Source organism: Aegilops tauschii, chromosome 6 (genome assembly GCF_002575655.3).
Source record: "Aegilops tauschii subsp. strangulata cultivar AL8/78 chromosome 6, Aet v6.0, whole genome shotgun sequence".
Classification (NCBI taxonomy): domain Eukaryota; kingdom Viridiplantae; phylum Streptophyta; class Magnoliopsida; order Poales; family Poaceae; genus Aegilops; species Aegilops tauschii.
In genome coordinates this window covers 299,299,665-299,315,684 of record NC_053040.3, presented here as the reverse complement: position 1 = coordinate 299,315,684, position 16,020 = coordinate 299,299,665, and the positions used below count along the sequence as shown (strand labels likewise).

The 16,020-nt window shown below is 47.7% G+C and overlaps 1 long non-coding RNA gene across 1 annotated transcript; it reads right to left on the bottom strand.

Moving 5' to 3' along the window:
- Positions 1-10,090: 10,090 nt before the first annotated feature.
- LOC141025367 (uncharacterized) lies at positions 10,091-10,702 on the bottom strand. The gene is made up of 2 exons (XR_012186845.1): positions 10,432-10,702; positions 10,091-10,343 (listed from the first exon to the last, which is right to left on the bottom strand). It is a non-coding gene; the product is annotated as an uncharacterized lncRNA (long non-coding RNA).
- Positions 10,703-16,020: the final 5,318 nt, after the last annotated feature.

Below are 16,020 nucleotides of genomic sequence, written 5' to 3'. Positions count from 1 at the left end.
AACATTAGTCATAAACAACTCACATACTTATTGCAAAAACTATTAGTTATCGATACGAAGTACTATGCACATGCTCCTAGGGGGATAGATTGGTAGGAAAAGACCATCGCTCGTCCCCGACCGCCACTCATAAGGAAGACAATCAATAAATAAATCATGCTCCGACTTCATCACATAACGGTTCACCATACGTGCATGCTACGGGAATCACAAACTTCAACACAAGTATTTCCCAAATTCACAATTACTCACTAGCATGACTCTAATATCACCATCTTCATATCTCAAAACAATCATAAGGAATCAAACTTCTCATCGTATTCAATGCACTTTATATGAAAGTTTTTATTATATCCCTCTTGGATGCCTATCATATTACGACTAAATTTATAACCAGAAAAAATTACCATGCTGTTTAAAGACTCTCAAAATAATATAATTGAAGCATGAGAGTTCATCAATTTCTATAAAATAAAACCACCGTCGTGCTCTAAAAAGATATAAGTGAAGCACTAGAGCAAAATTGCCTAGCTCAAAAGATATAAGTGAAGCACATAGAGTATTCTAATAAATCACGATTCATGTGTGTCCCTCTCAAAAGGTGTGTACAGCAAGGATGATTGTGGCAAACTAAAAAGCAAAGACTCAGATCATACAAGACGCTCCAAGCAAAACACATATCATGTGGTGAATAAAAATATAGCCTCAAGTAAAGTTACCGATAGACGAAGACGAAAGAGGGGATGCCTTCCGGGGCATCCCCAAGCTTAGGCTCTTGGTTGTACTTGAATATTACCTTGGGGTGCCTTGGGAATCCCCAATCTTAGGCTCTTGCCACTCCTTATTCCATAGTCCATCAAATCCTTACCCAAAACTTGAAAACTTCACAATACAAAACTCTACAGAAAATCTCATAAGCTCCGTTAGTATAAGAAAATAATTCACCCCTTTGGTTACTATTGTGAACTCATTATTTATTTATATTGGTGTAATATCTACTGTATTCCAACTTCTCCATAGTTCATACCCCCCAATACTACCCATAGATTCATCAAAATAAGCAAAGAACACATAGAAAACAGAATCTGTCAAAAACATAACAGTATATAGTAATCTAGATAGTTCGAATACTTATGTAACTCCAAAATTCTGAACAATTAGGAAAACATAGTAAATTTGTATATCAATCTTGTGTACAAAAATCAGAATTTTATCACGCTTCTGTGATTTTTAAAAATTTTGGGACTGGGCGCAAAAGTTTCTGTTTTTCAGCAAAATCAAATCAACTATCACCGTAAGCCATCCCAAAGGTCTTACTTGGCACAAACACTAATTAAAACACAAAACCACATCTAACCAGAGGCTAGATGAATTATTTGATCCAAAACAACAAGGAAAAATATTGGGTTGTCTCCCAACAAGCGCTTTTCTTTAAAAGCCTTTTAGATAGGCGTTGATAATTTTAATGATGCTCACATGGAAGACAAGAATTGAAGCACAAAGGGAACATCATATAGTACGTGAAAAACACATCTATAAGTCTAACATACTTCCTATGCATAGGCATCTTATAGGCAAACAAATTATCAAGGCAAGCAAATCCTAGCATATGCAAGGAAGAAGGAAGAAACAATAGCAATCTCAACATAACGAGAGGTAATTTAGCAACATGAAAATTTCTACAACCATATTTCCCTCTCTCATAATAATTACATGTGAGACCATAATTAAATTAAACAATATAACTATCACATAAAATTTTCTCTTCATGATCCACATGCATGCAAAGTTGACACTCTTCCGAAATAGAGGGATTATCATAAAATAAAGTCATGACTTCTCCGAACCCACTTTTATAGAAAACCTCATCAGATTGAATATTCTCCAAATATGTGGGATCTAAAGTCGACACTCTTCCAAACCCACTTTCAATATTATTGCAAATATTATTATCAATCTCATATTCATCATGGGGCTTAAATAAATTTTCAAGATCATAAGAAGAATCACCCCAATCATGATCATTGCAACAAGTAGTAGACATAGCAAAATTAGCATCCACAAGCTTAGGGTTTTGCATATCATTAACATAATTGACATTAATAGAATTTATAATAACATCATTGCAATCATGCTTTTCATTCAAAGATCTATCGTGAATCACTTCATAAAGTACTTCATCACAATTTTTCGAAGTTCATGGATTTCAAGCAAAACATCATATAAAGATAATAAAGTTCACAAAACTCACTAGCAATTGGTTCATCATAATTGGATATCTTAAAACGATTAGCAAGTGGGTGAGGATCCACAAACTTAGATTTTTAGCAAGCGAAGATGCAAGCAAATTGAAGGCACATGGCAACACAATCAAAGATAACAAACGAGCAAAAAGGCATACGGAAAGAGGGTGAATAAAAAGGCAAATCTTTTCAAAAGTCGTTTTAGAAGTGGGGGAGAGGAAAATGAGAGGCGAATGGCGAATAATGTAATGCAAGAGATGAGAGTTTATGATGGGTACTTGGTATGTCTTGACTTGGCGTAGATCTCTCCGGCAACGGCGCCAGAAATTCTTCCTACTACTTCTTGAGCTTGCGTTGGTTTTTCCCTTGAAGAGGAAGGGTGATGCAACAAAGTAGAGATAAGTATTTCCCTCAGTTTGAGAACGAAGATATCAATCTAGTAGGAGACAACGCACAAATCACTAAATACCTGCACAAACAATCAAACAACTTACACCCAACGCGATAAAGGAGTTGTCAATCCCTTCACGGTTACTTGCAAAAGTAAGATCCGATAGAGATAGATAAATGGTAAAGTAAATATTTTTGGTATTTTTGGTTTATAGAACGGAAAGTAAAGATTGCAAAATAGTAGATCGGAAACTAATATTGTAGATCGGAAGCTTGTATGATGGAAAATAGACCCGGGGGCCATAGGTTTCACTAGAGGCTTCTTTCAAGATAGAAAATAATACGGTGGGTGAACAAGTTACTGCCGAGCAATTGATAGAAAAGCGCAAAGTTATCATGATATCTAAGGCAATTATCATGAATATAGGCATCACGTCTGTGTCAAGTAGACCGAAACGATTCTGCATCTACTACTATTACTCCACACATCGACCGCTATCCAGCTGCATCTAGAGTATTAAATTCATAAAGAACAAAGTAATGCATTAAGTAAGATGACATGGTGTAGAGGAATTAACTCAAGCAATATGATGAAAACCCCATCTTTTTATCCTCGATGGCAACACAATATGTGCCTTGCTGCCCATACTGTCACTGGGAAAGGACACCACAAGATTGAACCCAAAGCTAAGCACTTCTCCCATTGCAAGAAAAACCAATCTAGTTGGCCAAACCAAACCGATAGTTCGAAGAGAATTACAAAGATATCAAATCATGCATAAAATAATTCAGAGAAGATTCAAATAATATTCATAAATAAGCTGATCATAAATCCACAATTCATCGGATCTCAGCAAACACACCGCAAAAAAGTATTACATCAAATAGATCTCCAAGAACATCGAGGAGAACATGGTATTGAGAATCAAAGATAGAGAAGAAGCCATCTAGCTACTAGCTATGGACCCGTAGGTCTGTGGTAAACTACTCACGCTTCATTGGAAGGGCAATAGAGTTGATGTAGAAGCCCCCCATGATCGAATCCCCCTCCGGCAGTTGCCGGAAAAGGTCCCTAGATGGGATCTCATGGGTAAAGAAGGTTGCAGCGGTGGAAAAGTGTTTTCGTGAATGCCTCTGGTGGTTTGGGGATATATGAGAATATATATATAGGCGAAAGAATTAGGTCAGGAGGTGCACGAGGGGCCCACAAGGTTGGGGCGCGCCCTTCGTCCTTGTGGCCGCCTCCTGGCTCCTCCGACTTCATCTCCAAGTCTCCTGATTGTCTTCTGGTCCAAGAAAAATCATCGCAAAGGTTTTATTCCGTTTGGACTCCATTTGGTATTCCTTTTCTGCGAAACTCAAAAACAGGGAAAAAACAGGAACTGGCACTGGGCTCTGGGTTAGTAGGTTAGTCCCAAAAATAATAGAAAATAGCATATTAATGCATATAAAACATCCTAAACAGATAATGTAATAGCATGGAACAATAAAAAATTATAAATACATTGGAGACGTATCAAACCAGGCGCTGGCTTAGGGCAGCAACTCGCTCCATCGGGCTAGGCGAGGTAGGTGGAGCAGCGAGCTGCCTCGCTCGTAACTGCCGGGCTCGGCGGGCCACCCAGACGGCTTTTATGCCGGAGAACTGCTCTTCCTGCTCGTCGGATGCAGCCGAAAGAGTGGAGAAAATGGTGGAAGGAGGAGCTTAGCCGGCGTCTCGCTCCTGAACGGGCGTGTGGCCGAAGTTGGTTTCTCGCATTCCACGTGTGTTTAAATGTAGGTGTTTGAATGCGGCAATGAGGTAGGAACAGCTAGGAGTGCAGTGGGCGGCGCCCTCGGCCGGTAGGCTGCTTCAATGGCGGACAAAGTGAGAGGTCGCGTCCGCCCTGACCCCCTTGACCGGGACCTTGACCGTGTACGTCCGGCTTTGAGCACAACATTATCCTAAGGGTGGTCATAGTGGGAGTAACATAGCTAGTAACATAACACACCTCAATGCAAATTTTCGTATGTGGCAAGTAATTAATGAAAAGAGAGGTGCTTAGAGTAACATAATAGTATGTTACTATAACATAGCCTTTCCCAAGAATAAATGAGTCTATAAGTTAATAAATGCAATCATCTATATGTTACTACTTCTTTGTTACTTGCACTATTAACGTAGTAACATAGGCTAGTGTCATATGCATGACACTAGTCTAAGTTAGTCCCCACTATGACTAGCCAATGGACCTTGACGGTGTACGTCACCTTGTGTCCAGATCCAAGATGCCACGTGTACCAGATGAATGACTCCAAAGTTCGACCCGTGATGCTAGGTGCGCGCCGAGGAACACTGTTTGAGAGACCCCCCCTCTTAAGTTTCCTACATTGGTCGTTTGATTCATAGGATAGAATGCTATAGGAATTTTTCCTATGAAATCATGTGTTAATTCGCAATCTAGCATCCACTCCAACTTTTTTTCACTTCCTTTGTTTTTCCTGTGTCAAACATTGTGTTAATGCTAGTATGGGATTCAAGTGGACATGCCACTCCAATCCTTTATTTTTCCTATTCCTGCATATTAAGTTCCTACGAATGAAAGAAAAGAAACGAAGAGAGTACTTGCTCTAAATGATGTGCCGTTGCAAGAGCCGCCTGTATTAATTAACCATGCTCTAAAAAGGTGGCCCAGCTTTGGCTATAGTGTATTGTACTCCTACTAAAGGTTAGAGCATGGTTACTAGTATAGCCAGCTGCTGGCTATATGATCTTGCCACATCATCTATAGCCAGCCTTATAGATGGTAAGTACAATAGATGCATATAAATTTGTACTACTTTATTGATACATGGCCCACCTTCCTCCCTCACAAAGTGCCTAGGAGCACGTGCTATAGCCGGATGTTAATTAGTGGCCTGCTTCTCTTCTCTCTCCTCCAACTCATCAAAAATACAATATTTAAAGTCTTACAGCCCGCCTACGTTTGTGCTTGCTCTTAGTAGGTGACCTTGTGCTTGGCTCTTCGCCTCTTCCGAAAGTCGAACAATGATGATGGTACTACAGTATTATAGACTTCTGGCAATCTGACACCGAATGAACTATTGCACGTCCACCGCTTGTATAAAGCAAAAGCTTCTCCTCCTGCTGCGAGCCACCGCGCGCGTGTGTGCAAGGGAGAAGGCATAGTAAGCAAGCTTCTCGTCATTCTATGAGTTGATGGGACACATCAAAGTTATTTATTACTCTATCCAAAAAGGGCCGACCATGTCCATGGCTACCATCCCGTGCTCCGTCATTGAGTATGTGCACGATTCACGTGCCATCAAAAAAATAGTGCGTAGTACGTGCCATCGAAGTGCACGACTCACTTACGCGCTCCTTATCTCCATTTTATTGCATGACACGTGCACCTTGATGCTAGATGTCCCGCGTGTTGGCAAAAGGATGAACAAAGTTCACGTCTAAAACAAAAGAGTGGAAGAACATAGATTCCCAACGACCGAGAAGGAGCAAGGAACCTCGCCGTGGAGCGTCTGCACACATAATATTAATATTTTATATTATTCAATGATATAAAATCAACCAAATCTCTCCATGTTTAATCGAAAGAGTCCGAAACACATCATACATGGCCCACCTCACACATCCACCGTATTCCTCAGCCCCGTGTGACACCTAGCTAGTTATAGTATATCCAGCAGCCCGTCGCTTCTCGCTCCTTGTCCTTATAGCCGCGACACCTAGTTATAGTAATATATCTAGCAGCCCGTCGCTTCTTGCTCCTCATCCTTATAGCCCGTGCGACACCTAGTTATAGTATAATTGAAAGAGTACTTGCTCTTGGAGCAAAGGGCCTACCTAAGCACGCATTAATTTCCTGGACATGCTTCTTTTATACTCAATGTTGCGTGCACTTTGAGCATGTTGGCAACTCCACTGCTAGCTTGGTGGCTCATCTTGTAATTGACGCCAACACATTGCAGCACTCCTTCAAGGCCCAGAGGTTAATTTGAGAACAAGTACCTCGAGGTTAATTTCACATACATGACAAAAATTATTAAAAAGTAACGCGACAGACCTTCAATTAACATGTATTTAAAAAACAAAAATTGTAGAAAATTACAAAACAAAGACCTCGAGGTTTACAGTGACCCATCAAATTAGTTAATATCGAGTCCACTTCCCATCAGGTCACCCATCTCATGACTACTCCAGCCTCAACACAGTTAACTTGGGAGTTTTGTTAGATGAGTTATCAATAGGGAAGCTGGTCCTTGCTGATATAGGATGCCTCTTCGTATCCTTTATTGCGTACACGGATGACCGCCTGTTGCCGCCCAATGGTCAATGCCACGTCCCCCGCGAATGTAGAAGCTTCCCTCCCTCATCTAGCTGCTTCCCGCGTTTCCCCATATTTTTTCTGCCAGCCCACCTATAGAACCGCCTAGCGCCGGCCAATTCCTCTCCAAACACCTAGCGAGGCGGTTGAACTGAACAAGTCTAGACTTGTTTCTAGTGGATTCGTTGACATGGCACCGGAAGGGTGTGATAGCTTACTCTAACAAAATAATTGACTACCACGTTGGCATAAATGAGCATGGGGCCCACTTGTCAGCGTGCTAGACGGAGGAAGTAACACAAGACAAAATGGAGCGTGGAAGAGCAAGTACAATAAGGTGATGTAGGCGGGTTATAAGGATTTAAATAATACTCCCTCCTTTCCGGTTTACAGGGCTCATCTCAAAAAGTTTGTTTTTCCATTTTATAAGTTTCAATTCTACTACTTACCATCATATGTTCAGATTTCAAGGTGTATTAAATCACTGCATGCAAGGATGAAGAAAAAACTCACCAATGCATGTAGAAGTTCTTGGTCATTCAGTGGTCATGCATGCATGTGGTGTAATTAATGCATCGGTGTACATATTGTTTTATGAAAAACGAGAGTACTAAGTAAGTACTTTTGCAAACTACGAAATTAATTCCACCATGCATCATCTTCCTTGGTTTAAGAGATTTTTAAATTAATCCCTATAAACCGGAAAGGAGGGAGTATATTTTTGCTTAGTTGGATGAGAGAGAAGAGAAGCGGGCTACAAACTTACAACCGGCTATAGCACGAGCTCCAACACCTTTTGTGAGATAAACATGTGGGCCATATATTAATGATGTAGTATACTAGTATGACTAACTATTGTACGAGTGGGCTATAAGATTGGCTATAAGTGACATGGCCAATTCATATAGCCGGTTGTTGGCTATACTATTAACCATGCTCGAAGGGTGCGAATCGATTGGCTCACGTGTGATGACCACTAGGGCAATCCACCCAGATTGTACGTAATAAAAAAATTCATGCAAACACGGCCGGATTTCATTACATTTACATAAAATAACCGGTTTCCACGCAGACTAGGTTTCTCGGATTCCACGGGGGTTTAATGTAGGTGTTTAAATGCGGCGAGGAGGCTCGTTCAGCCGGGCGTGCAGCGGGCAGCGCCCTCGGCCAGTGCGCCGCTTCAATGGCGGACGCAGTTAGAGGTCGCGTCCACCCTGTGCCGCCTTAACCGTGGACCTTAGTAGTACATTAGTCGTTTGATTCATAGGATTGAATTCTATAGGAATTTTTACCTATAGTATGGAATCACGTGTACAACTATGACATTTCATTGGAAATCTATAGAATCCGCTCCAACTTTTTTTACTTCCTTTCTTTCTCTTGTGGCATCAAACACTCAGTGTTGATACTATGGGATTCAAGTGGGCATGCCCCTCGAATCCTTTGTTTTTCCCATTCCTGCATTTTAAGAATCCTAGTACTTGCTCTAAATGATGTGCGAAACAAAGAAAAGAAACAGAGGGAGTACTTTCTCTAAATGATGTGGAGTTCCGTTCCTCTTGGTCACTGTGTAAATCTCTATATGTACAGTCTTTCACAGACGGAGGGAGTAGGTTGAGCACTTGAGCGTGAGCGTGTGTGTTGCATCGTGTGCTGTGTGCGGCATGGATGCGTGAGTGTTGCGTGCGTGCATGTGTACGTGTGAGTGTTGCATGCATGCATGAGGCTTCTACTCCCTCCCATTGACATGTTCATATTTCAAGCTTCATTAAAATGTTGCATTCAAGAATTAAGAGAAAAATCCACCTGCGTTCCTGACCGTTGGTGAGTCTCTCCTACAAAGTTGGTCAAACTTTACAAAGTTTGACTTTGACAAAATATTATATGCAGACTAAACAGAAACGTAGGACCTGTGGACCTGGATGCTGGATGTTTTCCTACAAAGTTCTTGCATGACCCGTGGGCCTGGATGCTGAATGTTCCATGTGTCGGCAAAACGAAGAAGAACACTTTCCAACGACCGAGAAGGGGAATTCCCTGAGAAGGAGCAAGGAACCTCGCGATGGATCGTTCTGGACTCTTAATATATTTTATATATTCAGCGATATAAAATCAACCCAATCTTCTCCACATCTAGTAGACCTCCGAAACACAACAGCCCACTGTAGTTTACATCATACATGGCCCACCTCATGCTATCACCATATTTCTTAGCCTCCGTGCGATACCTAGCTCTAGTAATCCACCAGCCCGTATCGCTTCTCGTCTCTCTCAAAGTACTACTCCCTTCATCCATACGTATATATAGGGCCTAATGTATTCTTCGAGGTTGCCTTTGACTATTGATAAGATTTTATATAATTTGAAAATTATATCATTCGAAGATCCTTTCACGTACGAAACTGACGATATGCTTTGAGCAACTTGCATGTCCTATACTGTTAGTCTCGAAAAACACATTAGGCCCTATATACATGGACAGACGGAGTACATGATACAGCAAAATGCTCACCATCTAGTAGTTCATTGGTTGGTTTCGATTTTTGAATTGAGTAGTGCTAGTACACTTGATGATGTGCTGCTACCGTCCAATATTCGCGTGTGGTGATTTCTAGAATAAAAAAAGGAGGTAGTACTTACTGTGGGAAAGGTGAAGTGATGGTTGCTTTGTCCGAGCAACTTATTACTCTGGGAATATTGGAGTACCAACGGATTCCGAAGAGTGAAATGATGGTTGCTTCATCCGAGCAACTTACTATGGCGAAGGTGGGGCTCTGTGCTTTGACTGCTCACTAGTCATTATTACTGCGGTGCAATGACCGGGGTGAATCTCCCATGTACTTGTGCACTCTCAATATTGGTGCATGGCAGGTGGAGCCGAATGAAGGATGTCCAACATGTTGGCGAAACAAAGTTGAATGATTTCTGGCATTGCTATCAATCTTTTAGGATTTGTTTATATGTACGCATAATTTTCCAGCATAACGAAATTGTACTGTAATGCTATGAAGGTTTCAACTTTGGATCCCGCAGCAAAAAAAGGTTTCAACTTAGGATTCATGTGTCCTCTTGCCTGAAGATTGTCTCGTTACAACATTCCATAAAATACGAATTAAACTACCATGGATGCTAATATATCTCAATGATTCATAGATCAGCGCCAATATTCACATCACAACTGAAGACGAAGTTGTGAGAAGGTGTGCAAATAAAGAAAAATATATAATTGATCGATGTTGTTCGTAGGCATGGCTCCATTTCCTGGCCACGGTGTTCACTGGTTTGCAGCTAGTTTCACGCAGCTCTATAGCCAAGAAAGAGGTGTATGGAGGAACATCACAATCCGATCATTTTGTGTGCAGTTCCACTAAAATCGAGCTGATCAACCCTGTTTGCAAAGATATTCAGTCAGTGTGATTACAATAATAGTGGAACTAGATGATGAAACATAACACACACAAATAGAAGTCGATCACCTCTGCAATCTCTTTTAAGACTAACTAATTGTTGGAGAAGATTAGGCTCGAAGTTGGATGAGGAGGGTAGCAAAACCAATCTCCCTTTCTGCAGTCCCACAGAAATGTAAAAACGTTGCCCATGTGACATTTTAGCGGAACTGCACAAGACACTCTTAAGAAAAAAAGTGCTTTGTGCAGTTCACCAAAAGGTCGCAATAGCAGCGAGGTGAAATGGACAACCCTGTTTGCAAAAAAGAGGTAGAAAGGAAACAATTACTTGCCAGTAATAGTTGATGACAAATACGACGACAAAAAAGAAGCATAATCCTTGTCCTAAGGTGTCGGATTCCGGGTTCCGGCAAAACCCTTGAGGTTCGAACTCTAGGGTGCGCACGAAGATCTCTCCTTCCTCTAGCTCTCGCCCTCACCGCAATCTCAGGGCTTAGCGCTTTGAACTCGCAGAACAAAGTGACACAAGGTTTATACTGGTTCGGGGCACTGATGTGGTGTAATACCCAACTCCAGTGTGGTGTGGTGGATTGCCTCTCGGGCTAAGGATGAATAGTTACAAGGGAAGAACAGCCTCCTAAGGAGAGGTGCTCTTGTGCTTGGTGAGCTTATGTGGATGAGGATGATCTGAATAGCCCAAGATCCGTTGCCTCCTACTGTGGTGTCTGGTCCTATTTATAGAGGCCCTGGTCCTCTCCCCAAATGTTAGGCGGGAAGGGATCCAACAACGGCCAACTTTGAAGGGAGACAACTAGTACAAGTTATCCTGACTAAAGGTGGTCTTCGCCTGCCAAAGGCTCTGGTGGTGACGCCATCTTGGGCTCCACGGTGACCTCCGTCCTGCCGTCCTGCTGGTCTTGGTCTTGTTGCACCGATATGGAAACCTTTGCTTGATGCCTCGGGACTCCTCGCCTGTGCTTGCCTCTTTAGCACCAAAGAGGAAACGAGGACACTATGCGCGCTGGCGCCCACCTGGCCTCGGTCGTCATGGCTTGCGTCACAGGGACCTCGCGAGGTGCCCCTCGCCTTGATCTCTCCGCCCCTCGCGAGCCAGCCTGGGAGGCCACCCCCGAGGAGGTCTTGCATCGTCCGCCTCGCGAGGCTTGGCCCCTCGCGAGGGTCTTGAGCATTGGCTGATGAAGATGGGCCGTACGGGGCCACTAGTGGAGCCACGCCGTGGGCCGCAGGCAGGCAAGTCTGGGGATCCCCATTCCCAGGACGCCAACAGTAGCCCCCGGGCCCAAGGCGTGCTCGGGCTTAGCTTCGAGGCGTAGCCAAGGGGCAAGCACAGAGCGCCGCGGGCCCCAATAGCATGCGGCCTCGATTGACGCGTGGCGATTGATGGGACGTGGGCGTCTCTGCTTCCCCACGCTGCCTCGGCAACTGCCCGACTTGACGAGTCCCTGCTGCATGCAGAGAAAAATCATCTTTACCTATGATCGTGGGGGTCGCCGGTTGGCCTTCTCCTGCTATAAATGAGGAGGGGGCAGAGCCCCCGTCACTCATCTCTTCCTGCTCCGCTCGCTTCCTCTCCCTCGCTTCATTGCTAGCAGCGACACCCATGGCACCTGTAAAGAGGTTCTCGGCCGCACACAAGGGGAAGGCCTGCCAGGAGGGGCCCGGCTCACCGCCGCCCAAGAGGGGGCACGGCCGCCCCTGCAAGCACGCCGCGACCCCCGTCGTGGCCCCTCGCGGCCGCGGCCGCGCCTCTTCGCATGGTGGGAGTCGCCCAGGTCGTGGCAGCCCCGTTGATGAAGGGAGGCGCGCCATGGTCGGGTGGCCTCCCCGGCCGTGCTTCCACTCGGCGGAGGTGCTGCCGGAGTTCGTCGTGTGGTCGGAGAACCCGGCCGCCACCTGGCTTCAGCTCCCACGCTTCTTCGCTGGGGAGCTGCCGGCCACGGGTCCAGGCGGTCTCTAGCTGCAGGCTGATGGCGTCTGCAGCAAGGCTTGGTGGATCGCGGTGGAGGTCTCCGTCGCGAGCAACGCTGCCTTGGCCCGCGGCTGGCAGACGTTTGCCCGCGCGCACGGCCTGGGCAGTCGGCGCACCCTCCACTTCAAGTACGACGGCAACGCGACTCTCTACGTGAGGGTGTTCGGGGAAGATTGTCGCCGCGTCGGGTGCTGCCCTGAGGACAACGACGGCGGTGAGGTGCTCAGCCTTGGCGACGGTCGCGACGAGGGTGAAGGCGGGCTTGTCCTCGATGCCGGCCGCGGCTCGTCCAGCTACGGCGACTCTTCTTCCGGCGACAGCTCTAGCAGCGGCGGCTATGACCAGCCGCCACGCCGCCGTGCCCGCTTCAAGGGCCGCAGCGGGTCGTCTCATCGCCGTGCCCCAGTGAAGCGCGAGGAGGGGTCTAGCTGAGTCTAGGACGGCGCCAAGGCCTACCCTCGTGGACCGCTGCGGGGCGCACGCCGCTTTTGTTTTATCCTTTCTTTTCTTCCTGCATTACAAAAGAAACGAGTATGGGGCCCTGCGAGGGCGTGCAACGAACCGTGGTTTCCAAGTCGCTACATTATGTTTGTCATTCCTGTGTCGTGTTGCAGTATTCATTTTTTGTGTAAGCGTGTGGAGATAACTTAGCTTGACGTGTCTGAAGTAGTTTCCGCCTCGTGAGGCGCGCATTTCTTAGTACCTGGCGAGACCTCCTTGGCCTGGGAGGCGTCTAGGAACTGCAAAAAATTGTTAGGAAACTCTTATTCTTCCGAGCCCTGGTCACTGGCATAGCCGGCCATGACCCAGCGCTTCGCATCGCGGTACCCGAGGGGCACGGATTGAGAGAGGTGCGCCAGCTTGCGAGCTCAAGCAAGGGTGCCTCGCGAAGAACAGGAAAAACGCTCACGAGCGCGCCTGTCCAGCCCCCTCGCGAGGCATGCGAGGGAGAGTATGGGTCAAAACAAAGAACCGAGGGAAGAACGAAGGCAAAAGGCGACGGAACCAAGCCGGCAAGAAACACCAGAAAGCAAATTTCCATTAAAGAGGGGCAAGCCAACTACGGAAAGCAAATGAAAAGCCGTGTCCGGCACCTAGTCTAGTCTTCTCACCAGCGCGGAGCTAAATGCTGCCACTAGGACGTGGGAGGGAGCCCCCGAGGCCCGAGGGCGGCACTCCTGAGACTCCGGGGCGTGTACAGCCCCACTCATTATTACGTGAGAGTGTCACGAGCGGAGACCTTCACAGGCACTGGGCCTTGCTTCACAGGCGCCGGGCCTTGTTTCATGGGTAGAACTTCCGGAGGTGCTGGATGTTCCAGGCATTCTGGATGGGGACCCCGTCCTGCGTCTCCAGGCGCACGGTGCCAGGCCTGGAGACGTGGGCGACCCTAAACCGGCCCTCCCACATGGGTGAGAGCTTATGCAGCCCTTCCCTGGAGAGCACCCCCCTTAGGACGAGGTCGCCCACCTTGAGCGTGCTGGAACGGACGCTGCGGCAGTGATACCGCCGCAACGCCTGCTGGTACCTTGCCACTCGAAGTGTGGCTTTGCGGCGGTTTTCCTCCCCAGCACAAGGTCCATCCCCCCCATGGCGTCCTGCTGCGTCTCATCAAACGCCAGGACCCGCGTGGAGCGATGCTTGACCTCGTGTGGGAGAACCGCTTCTTCTCCGTAGACGAGGAAGAATGAGTATCGCCCGTTGGCTTGGTGGCGGTGGTGCGGATGGACCACAGCACAGACTGGAGCTCGTCGTGCCAGCCCCTGCCGCAGGCCTCGAGCTTCTTCTTGAAGGTCCTGGTCTTGAGGCCTCTCAGGACCTCTACATTGGCACGTTCGGCTTGACCATTGCTCCTGGGGTGTGCCACCGAAGCGTAGCAGATCTGCATTCCAAGGTTAGCACAATATGTCTTGAAGAGATTGCTAGTGAACTGCGAGCCGTTGTCGGTGATGATGCGATTAGGGACCCCGAACTGGCTCATGAGACCCATGATGAACTTGACCGCAGATCCGGCCGGGATGGTGCAGACAACTTCTACCTCCGCCCATTTGGTGAACTTGTCGATGGCGATGTTGAGGTAGCGGTAGCCCCCAGGCGCTCGAGGGAACGGGACTAGGATATCCAGCCCCTAGACTGCGAATGGCCACGAGAGCGGGATGGTCTAGAGGCCCTGAGCTGGCTGATGGATCTGCTTGGCGTGGAATTGACAGGCCTCGCAGGACTTCACCAGCTCAGTCGTGTCGTTGAGCGCCGTAGGCCAGTAGAACCCGCTGCGGAACGCCTTGCCGACGAGGGTTCGTGACGACGAGTTGTGCCCGCAGTCTCCACCGTGTGTGTCAGCTAGCAACTCATTCCCTTGTTCCCTGGAGATACAACGCAAGGAAATGTCATTTGGCCGCTTCCTGTATAACTCACCGTCCTGGATGCAGTACGCCGTGGCCTGTCGGGCCACGCGCTCCGCGTCCTCCTCTTTCTCCGGCAGCGTCCCTTGCGTCAGGTATTCCTTGAACTCCTTGGTCCAGCACCCCTCCTGAGGCTCGAGCGCCAAGAGTAGGCGCGCTCCCGAGGTCGGGCCGCAGGCCGGGGCTCCCGAGGCAGGTGGTTGGGGGAGCTCCTCCCGAGGCGGCGCCGGCCTCGAAAGCAGAGGTGCTGCCGACGGCTTGAAGAGCCACTCCTCAAAGACGCCAGGCTCTTGGGGTTGTCGCTTGGATGCTCTTTTGGCGATGTCGTCAGCCTCCCTATTGGTGCCACAGGGCACGTGCTGCAATTCTAGGCCCAGGAACTACTTTTTCATTCTCCGTACCTCAGCGAGGTATGCCTCCATATGCTTGTCCCTCGGCTCGTATACCTTGTTGGAGAAGTTGACGAGAAGCTGCGAGTCGCCCCTGATGGTGAGGCGCTTCACCCCCAGGGCCACCGCAGCCTTAAGGCCAACTATGAGTCCTTCGTACTCTGCGATGTTGTTGGAGACCTTCTCGCCCTGCTGGAAGCAGAGCTGCACGGCGTAGTAGAGCTTGTCCTGAGTGGGCGAGATGAGCACTGCTCCAGCCCCCGCGCCCTGGCGCACGAACGCGCCATCGAAATACATAACCCAACCATCTGGCGCTTCACTTCCCGGTGAGAGGGATCGATCCTCGCCTTCTTCAAGCCCCGGGGTGTCCGTCCATTCTGCCACGAAGTCGGCGAGCGCGGCTCCCTTGATGAACCTGGTTGTGCTGAACTCCAGCTGGAATGCCTGTAGCTCGATGTTCCATTCGGCGACTCTTCCGGCGGCGTTGGGGCTCCTGAGTACCCTCTCCAGCAGGTAGGCCGAGACGACCTTGATTGGGTGACCTTGGAAGTAGTGCTGCAATTTGCGTGAGGCCACCAAGAACGCGAGCAAGAGCTTCTGAGGCATGGGGTATCGTGCCCTTGCATCCCGCAGTACCGTGCTAACAAAATACACTGGGTGCTCGACGAGGGCGGGTGCATCGACGGGGCCTACGTCTGTCGGAGGTTGGGACGCCTCCTGAGGTGATGGAACCCCTAGAGCCTGGTCGCTCATTGGGGCCCCTGCAGGCCCAAGGGCGCCATCTTGTTGGGCCTGGTTATTCGTCGGCGTTGCTGTAGCCTTTGCGGTGCCCTCCGAGTCTTGTATCGCCCCGGCCGGGGCGTGGCACGGCGCGACG